The sequence below is a fragment of the Protopterus annectens genome, chromosome 7.part1 (genome assembly GCF_019279795.1).
Source record: "Protopterus annectens isolate FY-2018-M chromosome 7.part1, PAN1.0, whole genome shotgun sequence".
Lineage (NCBI taxonomy): Eukaryota > Metazoa > Chordata > Ceratodontiformes > Protopteridae > Protopterus > Protopterus annectens.
This window is the reverse complement of record NC_056740.1, coordinates 522,354,223-522,381,722: the sequence shown is the minus strand read 5'-3', so window position 1 is coordinate 522,381,722 and position 27,500 is coordinate 522,354,223. Positions and strand designations below refer to the sequence as shown.

General features: G+C 38.6%; 1 protein-coding gene across 6 annotated transcripts in view; it reads left to right on the top strand.

Moving 5' to 3' along the window:
• RAB27A (RAB27A, member RAS oncogene family) overlaps window positions 1–27,500 on the top strand; it is a 1,055,478-nt gene that overhangs the window by 531,067 nt on the left and 496,911 nt on the right. For 4 of the 6 annotated variants that reach the window (XM_044078945.1, XM_044078947.1, XM_044078948.1 and 1 more), the window contains one exon: window positions 7,245–7,349. The exons of the other annotated variants lie outside the window; for them this stretch is intronic. The gene's annotated coding sequence lies outside the window, so the exon portion shown is untranslated. The remainder of the gene's footprint in view (window positions 1–7,244; window positions 7,350–27,500) is intronic. 6 annotated transcript variants of the gene reach the window in all.

The following is a 27,500-nucleotide window of genomic DNA, read 5'->3' as shown; positions in this document are numbered from 1 at the left end:
TTAAATATGTAAACATGTATATAAATAAATAAATAAATAAATAGAATACATGTATATATATATAATATATAAATACATTGAATGTGAACATTCATTAAATATAAAATTCATTAAATAAAAGTTATTAAAATGTCATCATAAGATAGTAATAAATAATAGTTTGTTACTGAAAACATAGAATTTAATTGTTAAAGAAATATGTTGTAATTGAACTAATGTCCACTCCTACAGGAGTATATAAACTTCAAAATATAGAAAATGTATATATATGTATGTACATATATATACATATATCATGTACATTATTATTAAAACATTTTTTATATATATGTAAAACTAGGTATATATATGTAATATATGTAATATAATATATAATATAAATATGTATATACACAGGATAAATAAACAATATATATAGAAATATGTAAAAATGTATATAAACAAAGAGATACCAAATATACAAAATTTTGTGTATATAAACATGTTGTATGTATTGTACATTGAACAAGTTGAATAAAGAGGGAAATGAAATACTAATACAATAATACAATATTGTTATTGATAAATCATGGCAATTATTATTGAAGTTTATTGTGTTTAAATCGTTAATGTTTCTTGGGATCAGCTGCAAGTAGTTTTAATGCTGGGGTGATAGATATGTGGTCATTAAGACCTTTACCATAACATGCATCAAGTCTTAACTGCCAAATCATCTCACGAAATTCCAATAATGTTTCCCAGTCGCCTCCTCTTTCTGGATGTGCAACTTCTTCTAGAACCCAGAATTTGTAGTTGGCCTCCTTGCATGTTAATGTATGTCTATATAGTGCATTGTTTATACATTGTTTTTTGATGTCCCTAATATGCTCATAAATTCTCGTCCTAAGGTGCCGTTCAGTTTTGCCTATATAATAACTGTAACAAACTTTACAATAAGCTACATAAACTACTCCTTTTGAATAACAACTATTGTATTTCTTCCCCTTAAGGGTGATTCCTAGACTGGGGATATTAATTTCTTTGCAACAAGCAATATAGGCGCATTGGGTACATCTCCCACATTTGTAGGTACCCTGTTTTGTACATGCCCCATCTACTTTCCTTTTGTTGTTTTCAATAATATTCTTAATATTTTTACTTCTCCTGTAACTATACTTTATTTCATTCCGAAATACATTGGTTCTATTGGGCATATTTTGAAACATTTCCCAAGTTTCATTGATACTTCTTTTTAGCCATTTTATTCCTTTGTAATAGGTCAAAGTTAAATATGGTGATATGTCTGTGTTGCTGAATCCCTCTCTGTTGAAGTTTTTTCTTCCCCTGTCTTGATTTGTATCCGTTATCAAATTGTCTTCTTTGTTCAACAAAGCGACATATTTGCTGCCCCTTCCTGTACGGACATATTCCTTAATTGGTTCAATAAATTCCAATGGATACCCTCTTTCCAAAAACATATTTTCTATATTATTAATTTCATTCAGAAATTCATTGGTGTCAGAAATCATTCTAGCCATTCTAATCATCTGCCCTTTGACTATGTTCCTTTTTAATTGATAGGGATGGTCACTGTCAAAGTGCAAATATGAATTAGAATGGTGTTCTTTTCTGTAGATATTAGATTTGTAACATTGGTTTTGGTAATCTTTTTCCAATTTAATATCCAAATAATGTATCATATCTTTTCCTATTTGATGTGTAAATTCCAAAAAACTTGTAGTATTATTGATGTATTCTATAAATTTACTAATACCATCAAAGGGGCCATTCCACAAAACAAAAATGTCATCTAGGAAACGAAAATATCTGGTAATGTATTGATTAAATTCTGAGTCAAAAACATATTGTCTTTCCCAATATAACATGATAATGTTGGCATATATTAGGGCATGCTGACCCCATTGCAACCCCATCTTTTTGATGATAATAGTCCCCTTGAAAGTAAACATAATTATATTTAAGAACCAGTTCCATGTTTTCAAGGACCAGCCTATATTCATCCGATGTTAAAATGTCTATTTCTGTCAACATCTTTTCAAACCACAATAGACCTTCTATATGTGGAATAGCTGAAAAAAGGTCTCTTACATCAATAGTAATAAAAGTAAAATTGTCCATAAAAGGACTATGCCCTATTTTGTATAAAAAATCCCATGAATCTATTAAAATGTGTTTATATTTGTTGTATGTTTCCTTTAACTTCGTGTCCACATATATGGCTAATGGTTGCGTCTTAGAACCTTGTGAAGAAACTATTGGTCTCAAGGGTGGATCATGTAGGGACTTGTGAACTTTTGGGATACCGAAGATAACTGGTATAACTGGTTTAGGGACCTTTAGAAATTGGTACAGTTCTTTATCAATCAACCCTTGTAATAGATTATCTTCCAAAATCAAATCTATATTGTTATAGGAAATATTAATCTCATTTTTGGAAACAAGTGCATATTTATTCTCCTTGTCCAAAATATCCATCATCCTTCTGGTATAATCCCATTTGTCCATAATAACAACTCCTCCACCCTTGTCTGGTTTCATTACCCTGATTCTTTCATTGTAACTTAATTCATTTAATAGTTCTAATTCACTTTTAGTTAAATTATATATATATATATTTTGTAGCTCGAGGGATTGGGATTTCTTTAGGTGTAGCATGTCCAACAGCTCTGGGTTTGACTTAGCTTTATATGTTTGGCAGAGATCACCTTGGAGTAGGTGATATGCTACAGAGTAAAGCTGGATTTTTTTGAGACGACTAGTGTAGGGCATCTGTTTGAGGCCAGTAATCCTCTTTGTGAGGTACCTCTGTGGCCTTTCCAGCTGCTGCAGATGTCTTGTGAGGTACATTCCAAAAGGGGCATTGTTCTCTATAATGGGTCTATAATGGGTCTAATGAGTGTCGAGTAGAGGGGGAACAATGACCTCTTTTTTCCTGGATGAGAACCCTTTTGTGATGAGGTGTGCCATGTAAAAGGATTTCCTGACTACTGTGGCAATGTATTTATCAAAGGAGAGACTACTGTCCACCTGGGTCTCATGGTCTCTTATCACACATTCGGTGTTAAGAAAACCGCCGCCTATTTGGTAGTTCATGGGTGCAGAGTTTTTACCAAAGGGGATAACAATGCACTTTTTGGCATTGAGCTTGAGGCCATTGCTCTGACACCAAGCATCTGTCTCAGTGAGGCCCTTCTGTAGGATGTCCACATCATTTGGGGACTCAACTATAGCTCCTAGTTTGCAGTCATCTGCGAACTTCATTAGCCAGAGGCCTTCTTTGTTACCCTGTACTTCAGAAAAGTAGATACCAAACAGGAGAGGTCCCAGGACTGATCCCTGTGGTACTCCACTTGTCACTGGTTTGAAGTCAGATTTGGAGTCTGCAACTTTTACAGTGTGGGTTCTGTCAGTGAGCCAGTTGGCAACCCATCTTGTGATATAGGGATTTATACCAAGTTTAGTGAGTTTAGCTATAATTCCAGAATGGGGGATGGTGTGGAAAGCCTTGGCGAGGTCAAGATTGGCTGTGTGAACCACCTTACCTTCATCTACGGCTTTGGTGACTGACTCAAAGAAGTTGACCAGGTTCAGGAGGCATGATCTGCCTTTCACAAACCCGAACTGGGTGGGGTCCAGAGTTTGGAGGTTACCAATGTCTTTGTTTATGAATTCCATGATGATACGTTCCATGGCCTTGCAGACCAGGCTCGTCAGGCTAATAGGGCGATAGTTCCCAGGATCAGTGGTGGCTCCCCCTTTGTGGAGTGGGATAACAGTTGCTGTGCACCATTCAGTGGGTACAAAGCCTGACGTGAGGCTATGACTGAACTTGGTGCTTAGCTGGGGAGCCAGTTCATTCTGAAGTTCATGTAAAATGCAGCCGGGGATGTTGTCCGGTCCCATGGATGTGTTTTTGGCTTTAGACAGTGCTGCTTTTACCTGTGAAGTTATGATTACAGGGACTCTGCATTCTTCCTGTATAGATATGGGCTCTTTAGGGGGTGGGGGGTAAAGTTAGCACTGAACCTATCTGCCAAGATGTTGGCAATATCATTTAGTTCTGTAATTTTTGTGCCATTGTGTTGTAACTCGGAGCAGATCTGGGTGTTGCCATTGAGATTCTTGACATAGCTATAGAATGCTTTGTGGTTGTCCTTAGAATCAGTGGCAATCTTGTTTTCATAGCTAGCTTTGGAGGATCTTATAAGGGATCTCAGCTTCTTGCTGAGGCTGACCAGGGAGCTCCTCCACTCATGGGATTTTACTCTCTTTTGCAACAATTTCTTCTTTCTGTTGTAGAGTTTGTTTATGGCAGAGGACCACCAGACTGGCTTCCTTTTTTTGGAGGATAGCGTCTTGGTTCTGTTTGGGATAGCATGATCCATGCACTCGTGCAAGTTCTTATAGAGTGCATTTGTGTAGGATTCAGCAGTTGTAGCTGTATTGTCCATCTGCATGGGTGTCATGAAGTTCACCACTTCTGTCTTAAGAAGCAGGAAGTTGGGTTTGGAGACATTTTTTACCGTGGTTTCCTTAATGGGGGGTGGGAGCGGGAGGTGAATATCTAGGGTGATTAGCTTATGGTCGAATCTGACCAACGAGGAGTTGATTTCAGGTGTGGAACACCAGTCATTCATGTTGGTAATGACTAGGTCTAGGATATTGTTGCCCCTGATGGGGGAGTGGATAAGTTGATCCAGGGCATTGGAATTTATGAATTCCAGAAAGCACTGAGCGAAGGAGTTGGTACATGAGTAGTTTTCCCAGTTAATGGTGGGGTAGTTGAAATCGCCCAATATTAGGGTTTTGGTTGAACCTTAATATTTTCCAGTATATCAAGAAAAAAGGAGTGGGAATCCTGGGGCATGTTAGAGGAATCTGTAGCAGGCTATAATTTGGATTGCAGTTTTGCTCAGAGTTAAGTTGCACTTGGATAACCTCAGCTGCAGTATGCTGAGCAACTAGCCTGGAGGTGTGGATATCCTTAATGAATAGGGACACACCTTCGCCTTTGGTGTTCCGGTCCAGTTTAGATGGCCGAAAAGTGTGGTATGAGTTACAGCCTGGTAATGCAGGGGTGCTCTCTGGAGCCTTGAACCAGGTCTCAGTCACTGCACAGACATCGATGTTCTCCATTTTAAGGAGTGCCTCGAGTGAGTGCATTTTGAGATTTAGACTTCTTAGTATATTATTTTACATTGTAGATAGTATTGTGTCTTGGATTACTATAGAGTGCAAGTAAACATGGTAGTTAGCTGTTTAGAAGAATGTTATGTCCAGAAAGAAAAAAGTAAAACAAATATCCATCCATGTGTACTAGTGTGCATAACATGAAAACTGTCATGACAGCTTTTTTTTTTTTTGCAAAGTAGTGATATTTTTTCTGAGCTGTTAATTACTTATTTTTTATGCACACTAATACAAATGAATGGATATTTACTAGCTGATTTTATTAGACAGATGTATTTTTATTTTTATAGTGTTCTGGATAGATTATGTTTATGGTTAGATAGCTATGTGTTTTTTCTTGATTTTAGTTCTTGTCACAGACCTGATGATGGCTTTATTGCATTAGGTAGCCAAAAGCGATTTTAGTTAAAAGCCTTTTTATGTTATTTTAATCTTTTTTTTAATGTCTGATTTTGGCATGTGGGTTGCAAGTAGATAAGGTAGTGTTTTCCTTACTAGGATTTAGTTTGATCTAATCAGTAGTTGTGTGTGGGGGAGGGTACTTATTGTTGTAAAATGCCTTTTATGGCCCTATTTATACTGTTTGCCTTGAATACACTGGTTTAAAATTAAACAATACGTACATTTTCCACATCTACTTTTAAGTATGCAAAAGCTTGTATGTTTAACATTGTTTAAAATATTTTTGATTTTTTGTTACTGAGGATCGCTTGCCTGTGACGAATAAAAACTTGTTGCTTTGGAGCACTACCTGGATTTCATGATTTTTGGAAATTATTGTGACTGAGCTCATCAACGGAGTTTTAAGACCACTAGTTTCTTTGTTTTTTTAAATTTCGCTACTTTGTTATAGCATGTTTCAAGTTTGGACATGAGGGTGCTGTTAAGATTTGTGAAAATCAGGGATGCATACAAAAAAGCTGGGAATAGATAAGTAGACATTATGGATCTTCTTGTTGATATTGTAAGACATTGCCTTGCTCTATATAGGGACCCTGGTTTGCATATGTTTTTTGATAGCTCGATGAATATGTTGGTGATATTTGAGTTTGTCATCTCTGATTACTCCAAGTAGTTTGGCTTCTTTCACTTTTTTTGTTATTATATTGTCATATGAGACAATGTAGAACTTGTTTTATAATTGTTGTGGAAGGCTTTTAGCTACCTTCCACCCCTGAATTGGATTATGCGGGCGATCTGATAACAGGAAGATATATCAACGGAGAAACTGAATGCACTATTATAAACCATTCATCATCTTCATCCCTCTAATGTGCTATCATAATTAAAGTATCTTAACATAATAACTAAGGTGTTTGAGAGAATCCACAATTCTCTGACAATCCTTATAAAGATATTTATTGTAATTACATGTTTCCTTTCGAATCAGTATAAGGTGGAAGAGAGAACTAAGATAAACTTTGATTTGTAGATTCCTAATGGCCCATAAACACAACTCCTGCCCTACAGAGTCAGCACTATAATTATAGGGTTGAAGAAGTAAACTCCAGGAGCTTTGGAAAGGATGTAGGAATTCTTTTTTTTTTTTGCTTATCCCTTATGGGATGTTTTGTTCTCACAGTCCTCAGGGGGTGTGGGAGTTGTAATATGAGGAATGCAGTTAAATGTAAAGTTCTGAGTTCAGGTGTGCTGGATGTAAAATAGCTCACTTCACTACCTTGTTGGTTGTAAAAGTCTTCATAAAGACATGTTTTAGTATTAAATGTGTCTCTTGGGTGAGCACCCCTCCCCCATTCATTTAGATTTACTTAGCCCAGAAAGACTGTATTCATTAAGAAACAGAGGAAAAGTGTACAGGAATAGTTAAGTATTTAGCAATGTTTACTTCTGAGAGTGTTTAACACTTTAGTCCTCTGTTAAGTTCAAAGTTATAATAAAAACAAGAGGGAACAGAAAGAAGGCATAGAACCGTTCATGTTTTTTTAACATGTGTAGCACCTACCAGCCTTAGACACTGCTTTTATTTGTTAACCCTGTGTGAGAAATTGCCACACCTTCCACTGCAAACATCTAATGGCTTGTCTTGCAAACAGGTGACACGTATGCTGAAATATTCAGTGATAAACAGCTGGAGTTAGTAGGTGCTGTTAGAAGGATAACCACCTCCCTGGACGAGTTCTGCCTGTGAAATATTAAAGGTGAGACTTTTTTGACTTGCCTACTGCTATGTTTGGCACATTTAAGCTTCTAGGTGTTTATTTGGTGCTACCTCTGTGTTTTCAGAAAATATTGGAGCCTTTTTATATACATGTTCTGCAGATGATTCTTTTAAACATTTAGCATTTCGGCTTGTTCCTTGCGCAAACATTTTCTTAAACATTTAGGTTAGCTGACTTCAGCATTCAGGCATTACATGTTAAGTGTATGCATTTCTGAAAACATAACACATGTTTGAGGCCCTTATTTTCTGTTTCTGTGCATGCCTGCACTCTACTGCCTTATAAACTGTATATTTTCAGTATTGTATTTCATGGTTGGTGTGTTGTAAATACTGCATTGTGTTTGAATGGAAAACTTGAACTTGTTTTTATTTTTTTGTCTGTTTATAATATTAATTTATTTTGACAAGTTTTACAACACATATGCTTATCCTGGGAATGTTATAGGAATTATCTTCGAATAAGTTTTGATCTGTCTGTATATGTTGAGAAAGCCCCCGCAGCAGGAAATGATGTGGGCACTGCTTGTCGTTGTCCAGAAAATAACTTGTGTGAATTTGCTTCTCATAATGTCTTCTGGTAATACCATGTCAAATTTGTAACTAAACTAGTTAATTGATAATAATACTGTTCTTTCTTTTAAAAATGTCTTGTTAAGTAAATCTTGGAAATGTACAAATAAATGGCAGTTATATCAGCCTAAAATGAGGTTTGGGTGACTGAATGTTGGAAAGCATTAACTTTTAAAGCCAGGCTATTTATTTTAAAGAAACATTATAAAAAGATAAAAAAGTAAAAAGTTGATTGAGGTGCAATGAGCTCAGATGTGAGAATAATAAAAGCACGCAAGGGACGTGTGTGTGTGTGTGTGTGTGTGTGTGTGTGTGTGTGTGTGTGTGTGTGTGTGTGTGTGTGTGTGTGTCTTGTCATATGCAAAAATACTGTTTAATGTGTGTCATGCCTTCATATCATGATACGGTATTTGTGTTATGAGGATGTGTGTATGTACAAGGTGTTGTAACTAAGCAGTTGTGATACAAACTTGGGTGTTTTGAGTAGGCATAGTGAATGTGGGAAAGAAAATGAGAAAGTGTAAAGGAAGGAGGAGTCATGGCAACCTGTAACAAGAGTTAAAAAGCACAGGCATCACTAAAGGTAGAAGACCTGTAATTGCATATGATGCAGTGTTAGCAGTTTGATGTAGGTGTGAATGTGACAAGTCCAGGAAAAAATAAAATTAAACAGTATCGTTAGTAATGGTGGGAAGTTTACTCCATGAAGTTAGGTGAATGTGGGGCAGTCTATAACTAGCATCTGTGTAGTGCAGAGCTGACCATGCAATACTACAGACAAGTAGTAGCCTGTGTGTGGGTCGGGGAGGAGGTCCTTACTGACCATTTATTTTTCTTAAGGGGCCTCCAGAAAGAGTTATTGAACTGTGGAGCAGTCTCCATAAGAAGTGGTTAGGAATGGGCGTGCTTAGTAAGTAGAGACAAGAAAACCAAAAGAAACTTTGTAGATATACCATTATGGTTTTGCAACTTCATTCCTAATAAACATGAACGTTATGGTATGACACAAAATTGTGTTGCAAAGAACCTAGTAATCTGACCATCTCTGTCTACAGTAGTATGGAAGAAAATTAGAACATGCATCTGGTGAAAGGGTTGAGGAGAGAGAGAGAGAGGTTTGAGTTACATGCATTGTTATTTTTATCATAGGAGGTTATTACGCTATTGGCCCTGAGGCCGTTATGAGCCTAGCTAAGAGTTTAGCCCATGTTTAGACAAGTCAGCACCCAATTCCCCTGTCCAGCAAGGACACAGGTGGAATCCCAGGGGTATATTTTATGTTTCCCATCCATTTATCCAGTTTGCACTTAAAAAGGGGTAAAGAGGTAATCTGCTTGATGTGGAGAGGGAATCTATTCCATAGATGGGAGAGTCTCTGGGACATAAATCTGTCCCGCCAACAAGTCCTGTTGATGTCATAGACCAGTTGAGGCCGTGTGTGCGAGTTACTCAAGTGGAGCTTGACTTGCAGATGTGCAGCAGTCCCGTCCATGATCGCCTTGTATGCCAGACAGAGGTCACCTTTGAGGACTCTGTATGAAACTGAGTAGCTTTTAGCCTATCTCTGTATGGTAGATGTTTGAGGCCCTGGATTCTCCTGATGAGGAATCTCTGAGGTCTCTCCAGCTGCTGCATGTGCTTTGCGAGGTACATGCCGAAAGGAGCATTGTACTCAATAATGGGCCTTATAGGGGAAGAGTACAGGAATGCTATGATCTCCTTGTCCCTGGATGAGATGGGCCATGTAGAAGGCTTTCCATACAGTGGAAGTAACATGATGGTCAAAAGTCAGGTTGCTATCAACCTGGGTGCCCAAATCCCTCACAACTGATTGCATGCTATGCTTAGGATGTTGTTATTAATGTGATAATTTGTGGGGACATTACTATTTGTTTTTATAGTGGCACATATTGAGTGCCACTTTTCAGACCGAGGCTGTTGTGTTAGGTACTTGTGTTTAAAGGAAGCATATATAGGGTTTGATTTGGTATATTTTATAAGCATGTCTGTTAAAAAGATAGTTTCCTCTCTCTTTCTCTCTCTGCACCTTCCTTAATCTGTCTGTCTGCTGCTTGGTGTCTTCCCAAATGTCAGTTCCCATCTGTATATATCATCACTTTGCTAATTGAAGTTAGTGTTAAATGACTACTTGGTCACTGCGGTCTTGATTGCTTTTACTATCCCAGTTGTTTTACAGAGCACACAGTGCTAGGAGATAGTTTTCTTTGCTTAGACAAAGCTGGAGGAAATCTTAAGGGTCCTTTGCAGACCAGTTGTGTTTTGGATCGTATTTGAACCCATTTCCTACGATGCATGACTGACTGACTCTTCATTCCTTAACCTGGTGAGCAGCTTGTTGGCCCTAGTGTACATCATATCTGTGATGGCCTGCTGGTAGCTTCAGATAACCACATCTTCTCCTCTCATCTGCTTGCTTGTTGTGCCATAGACTGCATTTAAGGTTCTGTATACCTGTATGTGGCCAGCGGACCTCATAACTTTGTATGCGGGTTTGACGTAAGTTTCACTATTTTCTTGTTGTCTTGGTATGTGAACTGACATTTTGCAGACCTTTTCAGCCATCATATAAAAGGTAACACAGAAACAATAAAAGTATTTTTAATCTGCTGCTTGGCTTGCTTCCTGTAAAACTTGAATCACCTGTGTGTTGATCCCATTTTCAGCCATAACTGTTGTTAATCCCTCATCTGTTAAGTTGAGAGCAAGGAGCACAGCATTTTATTCATGTTCAACAAGCCTTGTTGCCAAAACCCTAAGATTATATATTACTGTCTGTTACTTTGTATGCTTCATTTGTGATTCAGCTTTTCTTGGAGAGCAAATGGTATCCTAAATGTGTTTTTCTTACTAGCATGGCTTCTTGTCATTTCCTGACAGTTTTAACTCTATCAACAGATGACTGTTCAATTCTTACCAGCTAGACCCAAGTTAAGGCCTGTGCTGGCTTGCATATTTAGCTTCCAGTGCCCACTGCTGTCTTGCTTGAGGTCAGCATGCTCTACCCCCAGACAAAAATGAATAGTGCTTGGCTGAGTGTTTGTGCAGTGTTCCTTACTTGAATTTCAGTCTGCTTTCCCCCACCCCCTAGTGCAGATTTGTGTAGCAGTTTCGGTAATGTTTTCCTGGAAGTCATTAGGCATTAACAAATGTAGGGCTTCTGCAGACCTAAGCACAATCTAATGACTTTTACATTCCCACCAGTGACAGCTACTGCCCAGGTGTTTTTTTTTTTTGTAAACTTGTATACATCTTCATCCTTCCTTTTATTCATAAAATTTCAAACCTGGTAATCATTCACAACTGCTGCCTCTGATTCATCTTTCTCCTTTTGAAATATAAGCTGCACCTCTGTAGTTGCCTAAGGGGTTTCACTGTGTATTGTTTCATACCATGCCACTCTCCCTAGGTCAGTGCGTGTCAACATAGTAAATATCAGGACCCAGCATGTCTAAAACAAACAGTCGCAGCTGCAGGCCAGCATCCTCTTTGGTGAAAGAGGCAGTCTGCCCACCCCCTTGTTTTTGCCGTAAATATTTTTATTGATTTGTGTTCACCGGTATTTGTTTGTACTTTAGATTGTACCTATTCCATTTTACATTTATAGATGTCATCTGTAAAAAGTACTGAATAAATGCCATTAAGTGTTCAGTTTTTGAATGTTGTCTTTCTCCACCTCTTACATTTTGTACCAGCATGACACCATACTGTGCTGATTTTCATTGGATCTTACTTGCTGTTTGTTTTTCCATAAATGAAAGCATGTTTTTCTTAAGGCTGCAGTGGTACAGCGGTTAGCGTTGTCGCCTCACAGCAAGAGGTTCTATGGTTCGATTCTCGGCTGGAGCGCCTTCTATGTGGAGTCTGCATGTCCTCCCCGCGATCTAGTGACATTTAAAGACATGCAGGTAGGTGCGTGTGTGAATGGGTGTGCCTTCTTTGAAGGTTGGGTGTCGGGCTGGCACCTCGGCACCGTAAAAATCCACTGCCAATCATTAGCAGACCAGAGTTCCGCTGTGGCGACTCCTAACCGGGAAAAATCGAAAGACATTAGTTTAGTTTTTATGGTGTTTATAAAACAGTGCAGAAGGCAGTGATTGGATAACCTTTGTGACTTCAATGTAGGATAGCATAGGGTTTGTGTCTGTAGAGTTCAATAAATACACCTCCACCCATGCATTGTATGCATCCATTAAAGTCTATGGATGTATTCTGGAGCAAATGATACCCTGACATCACCAGGGGTTCAGTGCATTTATTTTGGCTGTTGTTTATTAAAATTTTACCAAGCATTTTATTAAAAAAAATGGCTCAAACTTAACGGTGAATTTCAGATCGAGTCAACCAAAGCCAGATAAGAGTTAAAATGACCACTCAGACATAGGACAACCACAGTGCCTTTTCTAGCTATGGTAGAAAGCTTAGAAATGAAAAAAAAATGCACTGTGCAGAGCTAATAGTAAATAATATCACATACTTGGTCCCAGGGAGCATAGCCAATCTACTAACCGACAAATTTAGCTGTAACTTCATCTTCCTCTCCCCTCCTACATTCCCAAACCTCATACCAGCATCTGTACTGCCCTTTGTCAAATCTCCCATGAACAAATTCTCAAGGCACTCTCTAAGGCCAAGAACACCACTTCTCTGGGGGGCTGAATAGCATACCAGGCTGCCTACTGGCCAGCCTGAAACAGGACCTGTCAGACCCCCTACAAAAGCTATTCAGCGTCAGCCTCTAAGCAGGGTTTTGTACTTTATGATTGTAGGAACACATACTCTTGCACGAAGGTGGAGCATGAATGGACCCAGGAAATTCTAGATACACATCTGACCAGCCTCATCTGTAAGGCTGTGGAAAGGATAATTATCGTATTAATAAATAAGGACACGGGTAACCTACAAACTCTCGACCCAAGCCAGTTTGAGTTTTTAAGGCCAGATCTGAGTACTTAATTTGACTGACTTTTACAAAAAGGTTATGAAAACTATGGATGAGGGCAGATCAGTACACATTGCATATCTAGACCTCACAGAGGCATTCAGCACCATCCCAGACTTTGGTATCATAAACTATCACAGCTAAATGTTAATCCCTTTGTAGCTCATTGGATACCAAATGGGCTCACAAGTAGAACCCAGGAACTTATGGTGAGCTGCTGTACCTCCTCCAAAAGACATGCCTCTAGTGGTGCACCCTGGGGTTCAGTCCTTGGGGCACTTCTCTTTGGCATTTACTTTTTGAAAATCAAAGTTAGTGATAAGGGTTAGTGGCTGACCAAGTTTGCAGATGACTATATGCTTGGTGCCATCATGATCTCCAGAGGACACGAAGATCCTCTACGAGGGCCTTTCCCAAACCAATAGCTAGTGTCAAACCATGGGCTAAAACTGAATGCCAAAAAACATATAATACTATCCTTCAGCAAACAGGATTTTCCTTGTAACTATCACATTGAGAACACATCCCTAAAAATTGAGCCAGTGGTTAGGGACATGAGAACCTATGTAGACCATGGACTGTCCTTCAGTCACCACATATCCAGTGTTGTAAAGATGTGTTTTTTAATTGCACAGCTTATCACTAAGGCTGTGGCATCCAGGTTCCGAGACATGATCATTCCACTGTTTCCTGCACTCAACAAGCCAGTCATTGAGTATAATGCCCCCTTCAGTATGTACCTGTCCAGGCATTTGACACTATTTAAACATCAGCAACACTTTCTTACTGAAAAAAATTCTAGGCCCTAAATAACTATGCAGAACTATCTCAAAGCCCTGTCCCTCTTTGTGGTGTCATATAGGCTATGGCATTCATGTCCAGTAATGTGATCATTCCACCATATTTTACACTCCACTCATCAGACCAATCATTGAGTGGAATTCCTCCTTCAATATGTACTTTTCCAAACATTTGACACAACTCAAATGTCCACAATACTTTATTACTAGGAAAATCAACTGCCTAAATCATAAAAACTTTGCAGACCATCTAAAAGCCCTGACCCTCTTCTCGGTATCATACAGGCTACTTAGAGGTGATCTCTGCCTCTCATACAGAGAGCTTCAGCAAACCCTATCCTTTCAAGATTGATGCTAATTTGCATGTCTAATGGGGGCATAAACACCCACTTAAGAGATATAAATCTTTTTTTTTGCAATGTAAATAGAACATGTTGGAGGAATAGATATGTATCACTGAGAGTACCACTTCTTTGGAATAATCTTCCTCTCCACATAAAGCAAAGTACTTCTCTTGTACTGTTCAGGCGTAATTTGCACAGATGGATGGGTAACGGCAAATTCATCCATGGTTTAGCCACTCTTGTCATTCATGTATAGAGACAAGATGTAAATGTTCTGCTCATCTTTGGTTTAATCATACTTAAAATATAATGACTAAATACTTCATGGGAATGTATGGCTAGGCTTCTAAAGATTTTTATGGGTTAGTCACCTAGTAAGTACCTATGAACCAAATGAATCTGAAATGACAGTGAAGAACCAAGCCGCGGCATATGCACAGCCTTGTGATGTGATGCATATAAACTCAACTACAGTGCTTTAACTGGGGCTGGGAATGTTAACTGGTCATGATCCAGGTCATGATGCGTATATAAACTCAACTACCGTGCTTTAACTGGGGCTGGGAAAGTGAACTGGCCATTATCTAGGTTATAAGGGGAAATAGCAGGTTCATAGGTAAGTACTAAGCAAGTTGTCCTTGTAGATCATTTTAAGTGTAGCCCATTTCCCTTTGTGAGAATAAGACCCTGCACCTCTTGTCTATGAGGTAACATCTTCACCATTATGCCATACATTATGGCAGTGTGTGTGTGTGTGTGTGTGTGTGTGTGTGTGTGTGTGTGTGTGTGTGTGTGTGTGTGTCTGCATGCATGCATGTCTGTGTGTTTTGAGGTATCTGAGCACCTGTAGTTTGCCGTACTGGGAACCCTGTAATTGTTGCAGTTTCACCTGTCCTCAGACATCCCCATATTTTAGCCATAATTGTAGGTAGTAATGTAGCAATGCTAACATCAAATAGCCAGGTCTACTTCCAACATTTCTGACTACTTCCTGTGTTCTGCCCTCCCTAAGCAATTCATGTGACACTCTGTTCTCCACATCTTTAAAAGTCAAGGGTGTGATGCGCTCCAAACATATGAGGTGGCAGAAAGTTCCAGTACCTTTAGAGGGGTACAAGTGCATACTGTCTTGGAAAGTGTTTTAAAAATTGTGAAATTATGCATTTTTGTGATTTTTTTTTTTTTTTTTTTAATAATGCTCAAAAAACTTAGTTGTTTAAATATATTTCTTAATACAATGGCACAACATTTTTATCTTTTCAAGCAACTGTGATTATTTTATTTGTATTTGTCACCCCACTGCCTTCAGTGCCGTCAGTAACACATTTTATGTACTATTTCTTTTTGCGTAGAAATCTGATATTGAGCCGAATCCGTGGTGTCGACATCTTAATCCAAAAATTAATAAATTAAAGCAACATTCTTAGAAAGGTTGTGTACCTTGCTAGGTACAATAAAATTGAAATTTGATTAATGACACAGTTTCACCTTTGAGTAACAGTTAAACCAGATATTGTGACAAACAACACAAAACATTATTAAAGCTACATATGATATAGGGGCTGAAACTCTAAGCAGAATTCACGTCAGCTAGTTGAAACCAAAATAAACAAAATTGCACCAATATTGAGTCATCAAAAGCATGCAGTAGTATAAATATGGAAAACAAACACTGGAATGCACTTGCAGAAAATAAAAGAAGAGTTGATTCCTTGGCTACATTTAAAGCGCTGTTAGATAGTTTGAAGGAAAAGTGTGCATCACAGATATTAGCAGTTGCAAACTCTTCAACAGTTAATGATTTTGGCTCTAAGGTTTTTGTAGTAACATTGAACTTGGAACAAACATCAGCTAGGATTCATAAAGAGCTTCTGCCAGCAGTAAGCCCTGACATGGGTGGGCAACCACTGGTGGTTGTCCTTTCTGATTCAGAGACAGCACTAATTCTACATGGTTGGTAGAATCACCACAATGGGCTGTTTCCACGATCATATAACATGCTAATGAGGCGTTCTGGGGCAGTGGCTTATGCTACTTAGCTATGTGCTGTCCCCTGAAATGCCTGTGGCAAGGGGATTTATACAGTTAAGAGATTTAGAGCACCGGTCGATTGTGTAACTTAGCACAGGCAGACATATTAATTAACATGTCCAAAATGACACATCCCCCACCCCATTACTTCACTGTGAGAGACCATGTTGCGGGTAAGTGTCATGGAGTTTAGTAGAACGGTAGTGTTGGGATGTGTACGTGTGTGCAGCAATATATACTTATCTGCAATGGTCTGCATGGCCTCTGGTGACGTGTGTGTGTGTGTGTGTGTGTCTGCTTGGGTGATTGTAGTAGAGGGTTAGTTAGGGATTAGTAGAGCAGCTGTGTGTGTGTCTGTATGGATGAATGGAAGAGTGTCTGTGGTGTGATGAGTGAGGGGAGTTTATAACTCATGTAAAGTGTGTGTGTGTGTGTGTGTGTGTGTGTGTGTGTGTGTGTGTGTGTGTGTGTGTTTATGATTGCCTGCATGAATGTGGGAGAGTGACTGGAGGAAGTATGGACTGACAGCATAGCTCTCAATGACATTGTTCAGCAGTCAGGGACAGACAAAAATAATGGATGAACAAAGAATTAAAATCATGGACAGTTTTTGAATATTGCACTGTTTCATTTACGAACCCCATTGCCCATTTAACATTTTATCATGATGCAATTTCTGAATATTAGGAAGTATGAACGTTTTAATGCCTGGTATAATTGACCAACTGTAATTCCCAGTGATTTATTTTAAGAAGGACATGTCATATATTAGAGGCAAAATCAGAGATCTGTAAAATCAAGAACAGTTGAGAGTTATGGGAGTGTGTCCATGTGTCTGTCTGTGAATGGGTATGTCCATCTGTATGATCAAGTGTGGGGGTGTCATGTACAGTTTGTGTGTGTGAGTGAATATATGAATGTCTGTATGTGTTTGAACAGTAAATGAAGGGAGTGCCTGAGCCAACATAAGACATGGGTCACCTGTACTAATTACCAGCAGAAAGTACTGTTTAGCATTGGTGGTAATTATGCACGATTCAGGGAAATGCAGATTAGCCAGTATTGAGGTCTTCCTCATTCAGGATAAACATGTCTTTGAATTGCTTTTTCCATGTTTGAATAAACTGCAACATTTGGCTGCTGCAGTTTACCTGAGCACAGGGATTGTTTTTTTTTTTCCTGAATTCACGCCCTTATTTTTGTGTAGGCAAGCTCTCCTGCCTTTTACCATATTTAAATACAACATGCCTCTCAAGTGTACCTCATTACAAGGAATGTTCATCATTTGGGATCTTAAAGCATTCATGTTTCTCGAAGTTCCACATTGAAAGGATCTGTCATACATTTACTGTTAGCAATTTTTTAACTGATATCCATGGTAAATAGAATTGAATCATACTAATTCATTAAAAGAACTATTATATAATTAAAAATATCACATTTCAACCATAATTTGAGCTTCCTAGATGAAGTTGTTAGTAAGATGTTAGTGAGTGTTCTGCATTTTGCCCATTTGTTCCACATTATGAAAGGTAGTGTTCCTCATTTTGGAGATGGAAGGTTAAGAGCTGTGAAATACAGTAATTCTTGGTTGTAGAGACATAGATTAAAGGTAGACACCTAAGAAAGTAAAAACCTGTCCCTGTATCATATTCCCAGCACTCTAAGAATAATTAAATAAATACTCACCATTTATAAAATTAAAACTATAATTTATAAAATTAAAACCAAAACTAGCTCTTCTAGTTTTAAAAAAGGTGCAAAAACCAACTACAAAACAGAAAAAGCAACTCTGATCTAGTCATGTCAATTTCTGTTCTGCAGCTAATGCATTCCATTAAACATGTCTTGATGAAACAGCATAATCCAACTACAAAAAGCAGAATTTTATGTATTATTAGTTGAATTTTTGTAATATAATTTTGGATTTTTATTGCAGATTTAGTTAACTATAACTGTGGTTATCTTTTTTTTATGTAGGTTTAATGATGGTGTGCAGACTGTGGCACTGTTTTTTCAGTAGATGTCAAAAAAATGGAAGCTAGACAACAGGTGATTCACTGTATAAAAAGTTAGAATTACAGAGAAAGCAGTAAAACTGCAATATTAAATTAACAAACTAAGCCTTAAATTGTGCTTTGTTTGTTTTTTATTTTTCTGTATTTTTTTGTAGCTGATGATGATTTCAGGTGTCCTGCTTCCTCCAGTGCCTTTCCCCCATGGTACCCCTGCCATTTCCTGTTGCCAGACCGGTCTTTCCCTCCAGAAGGGGAGACATGTAGGTCCACAAACTTTGAATGCAACTCGCAACTGAGTTTTACTGCAGCCTGTTGGATTTTTCCTTTACACCCTACTCGCTACTGACATTAATGGCTTGTTGTCGCCTAGTTATGTATGCAGTGGTTCTGTAAGAGAAATGCCCCCCACCTATGTGGCATTCTGGCCATCTTTGCCCAGTCACCTACTACAGTAATGGTTCTCTTCATGGCTGCAGTGTAACTGTGAAAAACTGAGGGGTTGCCAGGCCAGCTAGATAGAATTTTGTAAATAATTCTATGTCATTGTAAACAGTAATATGATCCGCCGGCTGGTTTAACCAATGTAAGAAAATTGTGTTATGTGCTAAGCTTCAAAAATGTAACCACACTGCACCCTGCTGGAAGAAATCTAATAAAGAATTTGACTGTGTATGATCTGAAGCTAGGAGACCATATGTCTGGGCTAGGAGATTCTTTATAGTGTCCTAAGACAGAGATGATTACTAGCTTACACATGTAAAGTGTCTTTTATTGCTGTGGTTTCCTGGCAGCTGCAAGATCACAAAGAAATATTACATTTTTAGTTTTGTGAACCTGGGAAACTTACGTAGAGGTGACAAGAATGATGTAATCTGAAATTACTCCGCAGTAATGTGTATTATCAATTTAAGACCATCTCAGATAAGAAGAGATTGCATTTTGTATTTGTCTTCAGACCTGTTAATAACTCACCAACACTGTGCCTTGCTCTGTCAGGAAAGTTATTTAGATCTTAGTATTTCTCTTAGAGATAGACAGGAATAGAGCCAGATTAGTCTAGCTGTTTTCTATATTTGTCAGACTTTCCTACAGTATTGTTTTAAAGTATTTCCTGTGATTTCTGAACTCTCTGTTGTCACTGTTGTTGAATTGATGACTATTGTTTTGTGTTTTTATTATTTATTATTAAACATTTTAAACCTTTTAACTGTGGCTCTTTTATGTGAAGATAATTTAAACTCTTAGGGTACTTGCATGCATTTGTTGATGCTGTATACGCCACTCCAATAGCCTTAGCTCTGTGTTACATTTAATATTTGGACAACAGTAACGTTACACAGTAGAAATGAACACCCTTTGGTAAGGGCTTTTATAGTAGCTGATAAGAGTAGTTGGTGGCAGTGGATTACTACCTTATAGCCTAGGCAAAAGGGGGAATAGCTAGTGAACCTGTGCCAGCCTTCCTCAGGAGTGTGTGTTTGTATATAAATCAAATCTCAAAGTGTGTGTGTGTGTCAGCTACTTGGGCAGGGACATGAAGCACTGGTTGGACAGACAGGGTACTGGAGGGTTTTGGCTTGATTACTCGGCTGAGATCTGAACCCTATAGCTGTGCCAGTGGAGAGTCTTATTGGGGATCTGGAAAGAAAGGGAGAAAGCAGCCCCGGACTGTCTGTGATCTTGGTGTGCTCTTAAGGAAAATTGTACTTACTGTGTGTGTACTTGTTATCCTCCCAATGTGGACGCCCCTCACTGGTGTTAGTGGTGAGGATTGAGGCTCCTTGATTACTGGGCTAGTGCACAGATGTCACAGTAACCACTAGGGCTTATGAAACAGCAGTGACTGTGCATACCTACCCCCTTCCCCGGTAGAGGTGAATAGGCCTGGCCTGTTCCTTCTGGTCAGCTGTAGCAGAAGTCCAAGCATCTAATCAAACCTGGGTTATAGTCCATGCTTTATCTGTCTACACTATTGAAGATAGTTCATTATGTACTTTTTATGTAGTCAACTTATGCTCCTTAAGTGCAAGCAATTTTGAGAGGAAAATGTTGTCTTTCACTGTAACCAGTGGGGGCAAATTGGGACCTTCTTTGTTGAGTTTCTAACATGTATTGCCTAATAATGTGGGTTCTGACAGCACGAAAATGAACTCTGCTAGTGACTTACAGAATACAAGCTGGCATCAGTTTCATTCATTTATTTATTTATTGACATTTGTTAACAGAGTTAGTCCAGCTGGGCTAGTAGCCCATTTTCAGTGGAGACCCAAGGAGAAAAACTCCAGTTACAAAAACAATTTACAGTATAATACAAATTCACACTCCAAGATAATACAATTACGAATACAGGTAAAAAAGATAAAAGTAGACAGAAACATACAGAATAAAAATAAATAAGTCGCACTGCACATAAATAACAGAGTCAGTAGCAACATTTGAGGTATCAGTATTTAGAGATCACAATTACTGGATAAATACCAGTAGGTTACAAAGTGAAAAGGGTTGAGACTAGTACAAATACACACATGATGGGAATGAAATACAGGAAATGAGAAAGAGTTAGGTAGGGCCCTGACAGGGGCATGTTTTGTTGTTAAGCAGGTCAAGTTGGAGCTCTCTTTTAAAGTGTAATGGGTGGGTAATGGAGCGTATGTGTAAAGGAAGTTTGTTCCAAGCTTGGGCCACCAAACATTTATAGAGTATCTTACCCACGGTTTCCTTTGGTTTGTAGGTATCCAGGAGTTGCTGGTTAGAGGTGCGGGGGGGGGGGTCTTAGAGAGAGGGGGTAGGTGGATACCCTGGAGGAGAGAGCTGGGCAGGAAGATGTTTTGTATAGTACCGAGTGTGTTTGAAATTGTGATAGAAGGAGTTGTTTGGGGAGTACAAGCTATTGGAGGCAGTTGAGTGCAAGGCAGTCGTGTGAGTTCTAAGGGGAGTTTGTGATAAATCTTGCTATTTTGTGGTATGTTTGTTAGAGTTTGGACAAGGTTGTGGACTGAATGTAAGTTAGGACAGGGGCAGCACATAGAAGGGAGGGGAGGAGAAGTACCTGTGCCAGGGAGAATCTAGCATTGAATGTTAAAAATTTTCTGTGATGATAAAGCAGGCCAAGTTTCTGTTGAGTTTTTTTTATACAATAGAGTATATGTAAGTTACATTTGAGTTCATTGTCAATGATGGCACCTAGAAGGTTTGTGTGGGGTTCAGGTTGTATGGTGGTGTTATTAGAGGATGTCATAACAAAGGTGGACATATGATGGGAGAGCAAACATGGGAGAAAGAGCAGGAGTTCGGTTTTCTTTGGGTTTAGGATGAGAAGTCTATCAGACAGACACTTTTCAATGGATAGAAAGGCATCCTGCATTTGGCTATGGGGTTCAGAAATATTGCCAGAGATGGAGATGAGTCGAATTGTCAGCATATTGGATAAGGGTGAATTATTTGCAGGATCTATATAGTTCATTAGTAAAATTATTGAACAGAAGGGGGCCCAGGATAGAATCCTGTGGAACACCTGCTGTGACTGGAATGGAGGGAGAGCAAGATGAGAGCCATGTGACAGATTGTAGCCTACCAGAGAGGTAGCTGGAGAACCAGGATAGGGAGGCAAGAGATAGGTTGAGCTTGATTTGCTCAGATAGCAGTAGAGGGTGGGAGACCATGTCAAAACTTTGGAGAGGTCAAGGAAAAGGCAGGCTATGAGTTATTTATTGTCATGGGGTCTCAGCGATAGTATGCGTAAATGAAAGGAGGGCAGTAGCTGTGCTATGGCTTGGACTAAAACCATGTTGAGTGGGAGTAAGGAGGTTTTGTTGGAGGAGATAATTGAGAAGCTGTGAGTGAATGCATTTTTCGAATATCTTGGATAGAGGGGATACAATAGCGATAGGTCTGTAGTTGGATGGGTCAGTTGAGTTTCCCCCTTTGTGCAGGGGGATGGTGAAGAAGGATTTCCAGATGAAAGGGACAGTTGCTTCTTGAATGGATCTGTTGATTAGTATGGATACAGGACAAGCTACAGATTCATCAGCTAGTTTGAGGAAGGTAGGAGGAAGATTATCTGTGGTGGGAGAGCAGGATTTAAGCTTCAGAAGAAGAGACTTAATGTGGAAGTGGGAACAGTTTGAAAGGAAAAGAGGTTTGTGTTGGGTGGGTAAAAAAGTGTAGAGTGGCAGTTGTGTTGGAGCTGGAGGGTGTGAGGTTTTTAATTGTGTCAATGAAGTGCTTATTGAGGAGGGTAGCAGTTTCTGAAGGAGGTTTATTTGGGAAAGGGGAGGGGTTGGAGGGGCAGCCTAGAGAAAGAACTTTGTTTAGAGTTGGCCAAAACTTATGAAGGTAGGATATGCTATCGATTTGGGGAGAGCTGTAGTATGATTTTTTTACCCTTATTGATTTGTTTCTTGGCAAGATTCTGCAGTTGTCTGTAATTTTGTAGTAGGGGTAGTTCTTTTGTTTTGATCCAGATCTAGTTTTGATGTCTTTATTTTATTTAGTTCATTTATTTGTTTCTGCATGGCTAGGGCAGGTACCAGTATAAAGAAGTCAATTAAGATGCTTTTGTAAGTGTGCCTGACCTCAGAGAAGGGGCTCCTACCGTTCAGAAACTTCAGAGTAAACAAAGTTTAGATCTATTAAACTTTAACCTGAAGCTTTGTGCCCATAGGGTAGCATTCAGTGTACTACAGACAAAACAATGTTTACTTGATAGTAATTCAAGACAGCAAACACTAGAACAAATGTCAGTAAGACTGTATGTTATCTTAGTAACCTTATTAAACCAGATTAGACTTATCCAAACTGTCACTGACCCCACTGTTACCTCTAGTGAAACATCAGAGTGTCAATGATTCAGAACTGTGGATTCTAACCATTGTGTAAATGTGTTCCTTAAAAGTTTTAGCTTCACCTGAGAACATATATCCCCCGAGTTTTCATCTTTTGGAATTTCTCACTGCTAATTATGAGTTTTGAATACATCCACCTGCTGTCTGAAATATAGTAAAATAATTTATAATACTATTTTCGATGTATGGTGCTGCCCCCTCCAAAACCTGTAAAGTAAACATAATTCAGGTGTATAAGGTCAATCAAAGAACTGTTGGTGATTTATTAAGCATAACTGTGCTTCTTGTCAAGCAGACGTTTCACATTCTGATCTGACATTTACACTGCCACCAGCACTTTCCTTCCCCTAAAGCATTAAAAGTTGGAAAAAAAGCCTAAGTCAGTCCTTGCATTTCTTACATGAGTAAACTGCCCAGGGATATCAGTGGATGCATAAATAAAAGTCTGGCTAATGCAGGGTGTGAATATTAGAGTTCACTTTTCTTGTAAACAGTGTCAATTGAAACTCACTGTGACAGTTTTAATCCTTTTTTGCAGTGTGTGAGGTGGGGACTGGTACTAACATGTACTAACTCGAAGATCACAGTGCCTCATAGCTATGGAGATTCTCCAAGATACTGCAGTCTGTAGCTACTGTTGAACAAAATCTGTTTGCACTTCTGTGTTTGCATTTTTGAGTGTTGAATACACGTATTCGGACAACTGCTCATACCTCTCAATTGTCCAGATTTTTGGCTAATATTTTGGTCTGTTCCTCATAAGATTTGTGGTTTTCTGGCAAATCACTTGGGTGATCTGCGGATTGAAGTCACTAAGTAATAAGCATTTGAGTTGTAGACTTCAAATCCTTCAGAAAATGTATGTTAAAACAAACCGTGTTACTCCAGCAACTTTCTAAATATACAAGAGAAATATTTAAAATCTGTCCCTATTTTTGGGCCTTTGTCCACCCCCATTTTGTTGGGCTTTGTCCAGCATTCTTGCAATAAGAGGTTGAGAGGTGTGCAACTGCTGTTCTTCAGGTATTGATATAGTAGTAATATAGTAGTATAGGAGTAGTAACATACTAGTTTAGTAGTAGTAATATATTAGTATAGTATTAGTAGTAGTAACAGTACAGTAGGTGCAGTAATGTAGTATATTAGCAGCAGTAATATAGTGGTTTTGTAGTAAGTGCAGTAATGTAGCAGTAATATAGTTGTAGTATAGAAGGTGTAGTAATGTAGTAGTGATATAGTAGGTGCAGCAGTATAGCAGTCATGTAGTAGTAGTATAGTAGGTGCAGTAATGTAATAATAGTAGTGTAGTAGGTGCAGTAATGTAGCAGTAATGTATTAGTATAATAGGTGCAGTAATGTAACATTAATGTAGCAGTAGTATAATAGGTAGAGTAATTAGTAATGTATTTGTAGTATATCATATACATAGGTATTCTGTATAGCAACCACACTGTTGAAAGATGTGTGTCTGCACACCAGCACACAGTTTTAGATACAAGTGGGTCATCTGTGATTTATTTGCATAAAAATAGAGTTCATTATCCTGCAATTCACTTTTGGGAAAATGCTTGTTTAAGTTTGGTGGCTATGAGGGGACTTGATTAATGTGAGAACTACTTAAAAGGAATTAAATGGAAGAACTGAATGCCCTTTGGAGCCATTTTGTTTAATAGACACTACACTTTCTAAAGAACTTTGCTCATCAGTTCTTAGATACCTGAAACAGAAGAAGACAGTTATATAGATGCTAAACGCACTTCTCACAAACATCTTATACTCGCGCCATGCTTTGAGTTCTGCTCAAAATTATTGATTTAGGCAGTCATTTCTTTGTAGAAGTATTCAAATGGGTATTATGAAAAGCTTTCATTTGAAGTATGGAAAATGCTGGTATGGTTGTAATACACACATATTAAAAAATAGATTATAGCAAATTTTTAAGTGATTTACCAAACAATAGTGTCTAAAGGGAAGTGAACTGGAAAATGAGCAAGTACTTTTTTTCCATTTGAAGGAGAAATGGATTTCATTTTGCCTAGATGCAGTTTTCAAACTGCATCAAAACTTTCTTTCAAATACAGTTTGTCTGAGGCATGAAACACACACAGTTAGTTATTTAATGGCCGCGAGCAAAAAAAAAAAAAGCAGACTAAAACAATGCAATTTAGTGTTATCTATTGTGATTTCACAAGCAGCCTTAGATGCTGTCCACTATGATTGAGATTACAGTGGCACCTGAGGTCCTTCAGTTACCAGGTTACTTTTTAAAATAATGTAATATTGCTTGAGGTGACCGAAATCCTTGGGTCAGATGATATCTTTCTCCACAGAAAAGATTGCTTCATATGTATGAAGGAGGCTGTATCATGAACAGTTTTATTGCATATGTAGTTCTATCTGAGACGTTAATTTGCTGTTGGCTGTATTAGGCATATTTTGAACAGCTACCTGTTATTTTTTGGAGGTAAATGAAGTCTTCTTTCCTGACATCTGCACAATACTGAGAGTTTGTATATGCATTTATGGTAAAAACGTGCCCCATCGCCATACAGACACAATGGCCTCCGATAACTGTGTTCCTCAGGATAGACATCGTAGCATGTGTATTCCATTTGTAAATGATCTGCTTGGAGGGTGCATGCTGTCACTGATTCTACCAACCTTGTATTTAGTGAACTCCATGGTGCAGGGGGCTATTGCAGCATCTGCTACCTAGACATCCTGGGATCAACTGGACACTGGAAGAGCCATCAAGGAAGGGTGGGAGTAAAAAGCTGATATTGTTTTGCCTGTAATAGGTTGTAGTCCAGCACATGATTAGAGAGAGGCATGTGACGTGCAGCATATGTGGTGTGCTTGAGCTGCGAAGCTAAATGCAGTAACTATGAACACTTAATGTAAACTGTCAGTCATTGTATTTTGAGATATTTAAAGGTAGAGGAACATCCAGAAAAAATCCATACAGGCAGAGAGGGACATGCATGCTCCTTGCATTTGGTAACCAGACGTCAAGATCCTTGGCCTGTGTGGCAGAACCCTTAACCACTAAGCTGTAAAACTGCCTTTGCATACACAATGAAGGGAAAATTGCATACTTTAGGACTGACAAGGTGTAACTGTAAAAGTATTACAGATGATTGCAAACAGCAAGACACTTAAACAGGATATAGAAGGTGTTACGGTTGTATGTAAGTTTTGTATGTGATTTAATGTCTGTTCTTACAAAAAGTGGAACTGCAGTGATTCAGTTATGTTGGGGCATTGCAGCAATATTATAGCTTGCACTATGTACCAAGGGTGGACAACGGTTATAACTGTGTACAGAGGAAATGTACATAGACATGTTGTAACTATGGTGGCTATGAAAAGAAAAAAAGTAGTGAATGAGGATTGTGTATATAGTAATATATGTGTACAATTAGAGCAGTTTTAGTAGTCAGATAGATCTTACCTAGTCAGGCACGTCTTCGTACTAGCCTCAGCTGGTTCATCCTATAGTTAGGTAGTGGTGACCAGAGGAAATGGAGTTTAGGTGTTTGACTTGATATAAAGCTGCAGAAGGACAGCACTGTATGCATCTTGGAAATGCATTTTTAGTTTTGATTTACAAATGTAGTAGTGATAGGAAGTTTCAGAGACTGGCTACTCATGCAGAGAATAGGATGTTGCTATGACTGTTTTTTTTTGCTTTAGAAATAGCAACTGACAGATTATATTTGGATCCAAGTTCCTTGGTGGAGGTATGCAAGTAAATGAATTTGGCTATGTATCGGGTTCTTGTAGGTTGATTAAGGATTTTGTAGCCTATTTTCAGTATGGAAAAGCTAGTGTTGTATGGCAGTTGTAGTCAGTTAGGTTGTTTTATTAGTGAGTCCTGTAGGATGTGCAGATTTGTTACATGGTAATTTACAATTGATGAGACCAGCCCAGTTAAGAATTACTGTAGAACAAATAAAAATCTTATTGTGAACAACAAGGGCAAAGGAATTGACTGGTAAATAGCAGATGACAGAAAGGCAAGGAGTTCACATAACTAGTAGGAAAAGTGAATGTCCGTAGTAGATATATAAGTTTATTATGTGAATTGGAAGAGAGATGGTTAAACTTGGAGATAGTGAAGTAGTTAAGAAAGTATATGATGCAGATGAATTACACATGAAAGGGTAAGGGGTACAATGGTTACATGTAAATACCCACGGAAGCCCCGTGCTGAGTGTGAAACACCAGGGAGAGGGAAACTAAGGGTTATTTAATGAAGTGTAAGGAAGGTGAGGCTGAGGAATAGAAAATTTGTTTGTTAGAATGTACATTGTGTTGAGTTTCTACAATAGCACAGCAGATAGCGTTGTCATCTCACAGGAAGAGGTTCCCTGGTTCGATTCTTGGATGGGGTGCCTTCTCTACAGAGTCTGCTTGTCCTCCCTGTGTTTGTATGGGTTTCCACTGGGTGCTGTGGTTTCCTCCCACATTCCAAAGACAAGCAGTAAGTGAAGTGGACACTTTAAAATGGCCGTAGGTGTGTGTACATGTGAGTATGTGACATGGAAGAAGAACTATGGCA